Raw genomic sequence first — 7954 nt, 5'->3', positions numbered from 1 at the left:
AGTCTGTGTATCAGTATAATAACATAGAAGAACCATCAAAGTTAATTATATGTCATTTGTATCAAGAGGCTAAGATCTGAGGTGGACATTTCTCGGCTGACCAGCATTTTGACTCTCTTCTTACATTTGGGCAGTCTTCCACTGGTTTATTTTGATAGCAGCCAAGCTCCCATCTCCCACCAAAAACACCAGACACGTGCTCCCATGAATTCCTGATGACTGGAAATGCCCAGTACTTTTAACCTGAAGTGAACACACAGAGAAGGGAGGGACAATTTGTGACTCTGGTGTGACCAGTGGTAGCTGATTCCAGGGTCTGGAGCTGGGGGTGGGGATGGTGGTGCTATCAATGACAGTTTTCAGTGCCAATGAGGAAGTAACATCATAACCAGACCCATCAAGTGAAATATTTAGCTGTGCTCTGTCTTACGTTGGTTGATTCCTGTCAATTTTCCAAGCCCGTACCTCTGGCTTTCCCATCAGCTTTGTGAGCAACTTGTACCCTTCTAATACATTCCTTGTATGCTTATGGTAACCAGAATTGGCAACCAAGAACCCTGACTAATGTAGCACTCTTGTCTAGGAAGTTTCAAGGGAAGTTCTTTTGATATAGTTTATAAAGTAGTTATAGCATAAGTGGGGCTATTTTGATATGTTACAAAGCCTGGATTAATTTTACGACATAACTTGTGTACATTTATATTAGTCATCCAAAATCCAAAGAGAAATAAGACAAGTTTCCCTCTTACTATGGGTTGAATTGTGTCCCTCCAAAAGTCATATGTTGAAGCCCTAACCCCCAGGACCTCTGAGTGTGATTGTACTTGGAGACAGGGCCTGTAAAGAGGTGATTAAGTTTAAATGGGGTTCTTAGAGTGGTCTTAATCCAATATGACTTGTGTCCTTATAAGAACAGGAGATTAGGACACAGACAACACAAAGGGATGACCTTGTGAGGACACAGTAAGAGGGAGTCATCTGCAAGCCAAAGAGAAAGGCCTCAGAAGAAACCAAACCTGCCAACACCTTAATTTTGAACTTCTAGCCTCCAGAATTGTGAGAAAATATGTTTTTATGATTTAAGCCACCTAGTCTACGGTATTTTGTTATGGCAGCCCTAGTGAAATAACACACATGTTTGCAAGGATCTTAAAACTTTGTAAAGGGTGATAAATATGAATAAGCATAAGAAAAAAATATAGATGCTAAGATATAAATTAAATAGAGGATGGTGGAGGATAAGCATGAAGAGTTAGGGAAGAGGGTTAGGAAAATGCTATAATGGCTTTAGATATTATTTGTCTTATTTTTAAACATGATCTTTTCTTGAACCTCATTAGTTCAAGTACTAGTTGTTTAAGCTTAGGAAGAAAATGAAAATGTTTGGCTAATTAACCTACAATCACAAAAGAAATGCAGTAAAGGCAAACTATAAAGCAACTGATGGACAAAAAAAAATTCAAGCCTTAACATCGTATTTTTAAAGTTTTTCCTGAAAGATGCTTTCGAACATACTAATATATTAACCACTGTACACATTTATTGTGTGAACAGATAGAATATATAACTAATATCAGACTATTCCCACAAAGCAAGGTGACTAAATTATACCAGGACAGCAACTGACCATCCTGTGAAGAAAGACTGCTACTAGCACAACTAAGCCAGGGTCCACAGTGAAAAGTGTAATGCTTTAGAAAATGATGAAACTTTGTTATAGAAAAAAAGAGTTAGCAGCAGGAGAGAGCGCAGCCCCTATGACTGTGTGCACCCAGGTGGAAGTCGTTATATTAAGGAAGGTGTGGTAATTTCTCCAGGCACCACAATGGAAAGTTTGGATGAGAAAGAAAACAAGGTCATATGTAAATTGTATATCAATAAAACTGGAAAAAAAGAAAACAAGGTCAGTTAGAAGAGAAAAAGAGAAGGTGAAGAAAACGTCAGTTGGCATAATCTAACCTCCCCTGCTGCTGAGTAATATCTAGCCCGGATTATCAGCATTCTCTATACAAGCTCATGAAGATATTGAATCTTGGATAATTTGTGATTCTATTCAAGTGCTTTTGATTAACACCTCAACCTTTTTTGTACTAACATTAGCACAAATGGGATATGATACAAGAGCATATCCACTTTTCTTTGCTAACTACCAATCTGATGGGGTTTTCCAATTAAACCCATCCAAAGCTAATGTGCAGTTTCCTGGGAATTTTCACAGTTTTTCCCCTGTGATCAGAAAGAAGAATCTAGGATTCATCTCGAGTTGGATGTAAAATATCTATAGGCTCACAGTATAAGGAAACATTTCTCATTGTTAACAATGTTTTGGCGTTATATGGTTATGAACTGTGAAGCATTTGGGATTTTATTCCTTCTTGCAATGTAACAAATTAACCTGTTAGTTTCATGGACTCTGGCTCAAGTCAAGAGACTCCTGGATCAGAAACAAAGTACTTTACTGTTCACAGCACAGCGAGTGGCATGAGCATCAACATATTTGTGTCAGTTGCTCTCTCCCCCAAGCCCCACAGGGGGAATATGTGATGGACCCGGATGACATCCGTACACCGAGTGGGTTGCACTGCAAAAGAGGAACTGAAGACCAAGAATCCAGGCTTCTTGAGCAAGCAGCAGCAAGCCAGTCTCCCTTCCCCTGAGAGCAGGCAGTTACACGATAGCCATGATATGGTCACCTTGACCTACTTAGTTGTCTGTGTGACCAGCCACAGAAACTGCTCAGTCGCAGGAGAAGCCTCACAATCTGGCGTACTCAGCAAGGATGTGCAAGGACACTCAGAGCTACGGCAGACCTGCCCCTTCTAACAATCCACTCCCCACGTTCTTGGCAGAACTGAAAGGTTTACATGGATATGTGATTCTGTTGACCACTATGATTAATCTGACAAAGGTGTCATTCAATTTGTCTCATACAGCATTTAATTAAGGCACTGTCACCAATAGCCAAACGGCAGGGTGAGGCCAATCTGCAGTAGTGACTTCAATCGTGGCCCCCAGGTTCCTGAAATCCCATAAACCATCAGGGTCTACCTTATAACTGTTATATCTTCCTGCTGTTTTGAATCTTTTATTAATATATAATGTCCTTCTTTGTCTCTTGTAATCTTTTTTGTTTTGTTTTTTTGTCTTGATTTTGCGTTTTTTGGTCATGCCATGCGTGGCATGTGGGATCTTAGTTCCCCTACCAGGGATCGAACCTGTGCCCCCTGCATTGGAAGCGCGGAGTCTTAACCACTGGACCGTCAGGGAAGTCCCCATCAGGGTGTACCTTAGAAAGCCAGCAGCTTTCTCCTTAAGGCTCTGATTTGACCTTTCTACTCAGTCTGAGGCATTAATCCAGGTACATCTGGATGTATTAGGGATAGTTCAGAATCTGCCATCTAGGGCAATTCTATCATCTATAATAACTCTGGCCAGTGAGTTGAGGCAGACCTGACTGCCTTCTAAGGCTCGGGTGGCATCACTGATCACTTTAGCTAAACTCAGGGATACATATCTTACCACTTTTTCTGATTAACTGACTCACATCATGGGGATTACCAATCACAGAGTGCGCATAAATGAGTCAGTTATCCCTCTGGGAAGTCCTTCCAAGTAACTAAGGATGGTCCTGTTTCAGAGAGATCTCCATAATTATCTGAGTCTCTTATGACCACGCCTGGGGTACAAATTATTGTGATCTTGGAAGTAGAAAAATTAATGTGTGGCTTCCACACAAGAAGTACAGTCCTGGGGGTGAACAGGGTGTCCCTTGAAAGAAAGTGTTGATTATAATTATTGGGGCTCCCCAGTGGAACCAACGTAAGTCTGAGATCCCAGATGGACAGTGCCTCCAACATGGTGAAGAAGTTCCAACACCTGGAGGAAAGTTATAACAACCAGGACACTGTTCAGGCATCTGTCTGTAAAGCTACTTTCTGGTATTCATCCTGAAACCCCCTCCTCACTTGCTCCTCATTAACAGCCAATACAGTGGAGGGCCATTTAATTCCCAGGTGACCATACAATCTGGCTGATATGTTTGCTACCAATTCCCATGGACTTTCCTCAAATTCTGTTGGTTGATAAGGCCTTCATCTTTCCTTTTTCAGAAAGCTATGTCTCTCTCAGCATCCAAGCCTCATCACCAAAAACTGTTAAGAAATGGGACGGATCTGAGATTTTACCCTATTTGCAAGCTAACAAGCTAGCCAACACAGTTTCACAGATGCTAGTATACGACACAAAAACCTGCGTTAAAGACAAAGGATAAGTTATTATTCATGACCATAGCAGTGACCAGTGCATCGATATTATTTTTTCGTGATGCTGCCCTGAGGCCCCAGTTCCTACAGGCCATGAGGAAGAGGCCCAGATGATACCTACACTTGCAGTGGATTGCATTAAGGAGAGGAACCCTGAATTTAGGGAACCTGAATCTTTTATAATGGGTAGTAAGCATGCCCATCCTTTGCTCCAGGGGGAGTCATCGTCTCTACCTTCCAGAGCTGTTCACTATACAAACATCCTTGAATGGACTGTTCAGAACAAAAGGCATTCAGTACCTCTGCTCTCAAGATATTCAGAAACCCATGGAGAGCTATTTCCTAACAGAAATCCATAGTTTCTTAGTAGAAATTACCAGAAGCCACTAACTTCTAATTCATATTTTACATGAGCTATTGTATTCAGCTGTGTATAACAAAATCCTGAGTACAGTGGTTTAACCAAATATTGTTTGTTTTGTTTGGCTTTTTCCCTGCATGTAACCAGCAGTCCAGAGGTGGCCAGTCCAGGCTTGGTACAAAACTAAATGAGTTCTTCAAGAACCAGGTCCCTATCCTCCTGCTCTACCATCCTCACCATTTGGCTTTCCACTTGATGGGTGGAGTAACAACATACTCCGCCCCCATTTGTATAGTTCTAGTGCTCCGATTATCAGATTTGAAGGAAAGCTTAAAAAACTGAGATATGAAAGAGGAAGAATTAAGATACAAATGTAGAGTGATTAGGAGATACTAGCAAGTAGATTTCCATAGAAACAGTGTGGGTGTAGAATTTTACTAGAAAATTTGTGCAAGTAGATGGATTGGATCAAAGTAATACTATGTTTTGAGGTTCACGGGCAAAGTAATAATTAACAAGTTAACAGAGGTGACTTGGAAGGTTTAATGTAACTGAATAATTTAGTAGATAAGCTATAACTCAAAAATATTTTTAATGAAAATGGGCGATTTTAAATTTTGTTACGCAAATACACAGTTCAAATAGCATTATAATATTTCATTGTTTTGGTACTACTGTTTAGATTATGAGCTACAGTTTACAGTACTGTGTAAAAATAGGCACCATGCTTCCAAGGAGATCAGAATTCAGCTTGAGGCTGTTTTAGTTTGCGATAACACCCTAGTGTTAGTCACTATACTTTACCTTCTGTATTACCTTATGGAATTGCTACATAGAATTTAATGCCAAGAAATCTAAATTTTCTTAGAGTAGAAACAAGCTTATATGAATAATTTTATAGCAACCAAAATTAAACTATCTGCTGCGGTTGATAGCAAGGTTTAATTTTCAGCATACGCTGAAGCAATCAGTTTTTAAATAGTCATGTTTCTAAATAATCCATTTATGTTTAACAAATCATGTAATTGAATAATCTCAAAGCACTAAACATCTTCAAGACTGAAAAAAATAAGTCCATGTAGACAGAGCAGGAACTAAAGAAAAATAGTTTAAGAATAAAGACTATCCTCAATTATGCATTCTATGAATTATCCATGCATTCAATTTGTTTCCTTCTGATTATTGTCTAAAACTCCCCTTTTTCTAATGGTAAAAAGGTTTGATAGAGACGAGTTTGAATATGGAAATGAACTTGTCAACAGGTTTCAATAACTGATTCCAGGTTTAGCTCTAATGATCTAAAGTTCACTACAGATGTTTAGGCACATAATTCTCATGACCATAATTATCATTGGACAAGACTTCTTCTCCAATACCAGTTTCTAGGGCTAAAATAATTTGCTCGGTTGATTTAAAATCATCAAATAATCGGGTGGAGATCAAGATGGCAGAACAGAAGGACATGGAGCTCACCTCCTCCCACAAATACACCAAAATTCTGTGGAATAATTCTCACAGAATACCTACCGAATGCTGGCAGATCTCATACAATCCAAATTGCAAGAAAGATCTTTATGTAACTAGGTAGGATGAAAGAAAAGAAAGGAATTGGGGTGGACCTGCGCCCCTGGGAGGGAGCTGTGAAAGACGAAAGGTTCCCTCACCCTGGGAACCCCCTTCACCAGCTGGGAGATCAGCTGAACTGAAAAGGAGCGTCAGAGGCTCAGAGGAGAGCACAGCAGCTGGACTGTAGCGGGCAGAACAGAGAGAGACCAGCACAGAGGGTCCTGGCCATCTCCGTGCACTCCCTAGCCCAAGAACACCTCTGCTGGTGTGTGTGGGGACTGGGTGCTGAAACTCGGGCTTCAGCAGACAGGCCGGGGAGAGGACTGGGGTTGGCCTTGTGGAGACAGCCTGCAGGGGTGGAGTGTGGTCTGAGCTGCAATCAGGGTGTGGGGGGTTACACAGGACCTAGCCCAGGTCTTCCATAGGAGCGCCATTAATTGGAAGAATTTATATTGTTAAAATGGCCATACTATGCAAAGCAATCTACAGATTTAATGCAATCTCTATCAAATTACCCATGACATTTTTCACAGAACTAGAACAAATAATACTAAAATTTATATAGAATCAAAAAACCAAAAAAACCCCTAGAATTGCCAAAGTAATCCTGAGGAAAAAGAATATAAAGCTGGAGGCATAACCATCCCAGACTTCAGACAATACTACAAATCTACAGTAATCAAAACAGCATGGTATTGGCACTAAAACAGACATATGCATCCATGGAACAGAACAGAGATCCCAGAAATAAACTCACACACCTACAGTTGAGTAATCTTTGACAAAGGAGGCAAGAATATAAAATGGAGAAAAGACAGTCTCTTCAGCAAGTGGTGTTGGGAAAGCTCGACAGCCACATATAAATCAAGGAAGTTAGAACACTCCCTCACACCATACACAAAAATAAACTCAAATGGCTTAAAGCCTTAAATATAAGATATGATACTATAAAACTCCTAGAAGAGAACACAGGCAAAACATTCTGTGACATAAATTGTAGCAGTGTTTTCTTAGGTTAGTCTCCCAAGGCAACAGAAATAAAAGCAAAAATAAACAATGGGATCTAATTAAACTTATATGCTTTTGCAGAGCAAAGGAAACAAACCAAACGAAAAGACGACATACGGACTGGGAGAAAATATTTGCAAACCATGCAACCAACAAGGGCTTAATTTCCAAATATACAAACAGCTCATACAACTCAATAACAAAAAACTAAAAACTAACCAAAAATGGAACAAAAAACTAAACAACCCAGTCAGAAAATGGGCAGAAGACCTAAATAAACATTTCTCTAAAGACATACAGATGGGCAATAGGCACATGAAAAGATGCTCAACATCGTTAACTATCAGAGAAATGCAAATCAAAACTACAATGAGGCATCACCTCGCACTGGTCAGAATGGCCATCTTTAAAAAGTTTTTTAAGTTTTTTGTTTTTATTACACAACGGAATATTACTCAGCCATAAGAAAGAGTGAAATAATGCTATTTGCAGCAACATGGATGGACCTAGAGATTATCGTACCAAGTGAAGTAAATCAAAAGAGAAGGACAAGTACCATATGATATCACTTATATGTGGAATCTAAAATATGATACAAATGACTTATTTACAGAACAGAAACAGATTCACAGACATAACAAACAAAGTTATGGTTACTAAAGGGGAAAGGGGATGGGGGAAGGATAATTTAGGAGTTTGGAATTAGCAGATACAAGCTACTTTATATAAAATAAACAACAAGGTCCTACTGTATAGC

The sequence above is a fragment of the Tursiops truncatus genome, chromosome 12 (assembly GCF_011762595.2).
Source record: "Tursiops truncatus isolate mTurTru1 chromosome 12, mTurTru1.mat.Y, whole genome shotgun sequence".
Taxonomy (NCBI): Eukaryota; Metazoa; Chordata; class Mammalia; order Artiodactyla; family Delphinidae; genus Tursiops; species Tursiops truncatus.
The sequence above is the reverse complement of the archived record's forward strand: the minus strand, read 5'-3'. Positions refer to the sequence as shown.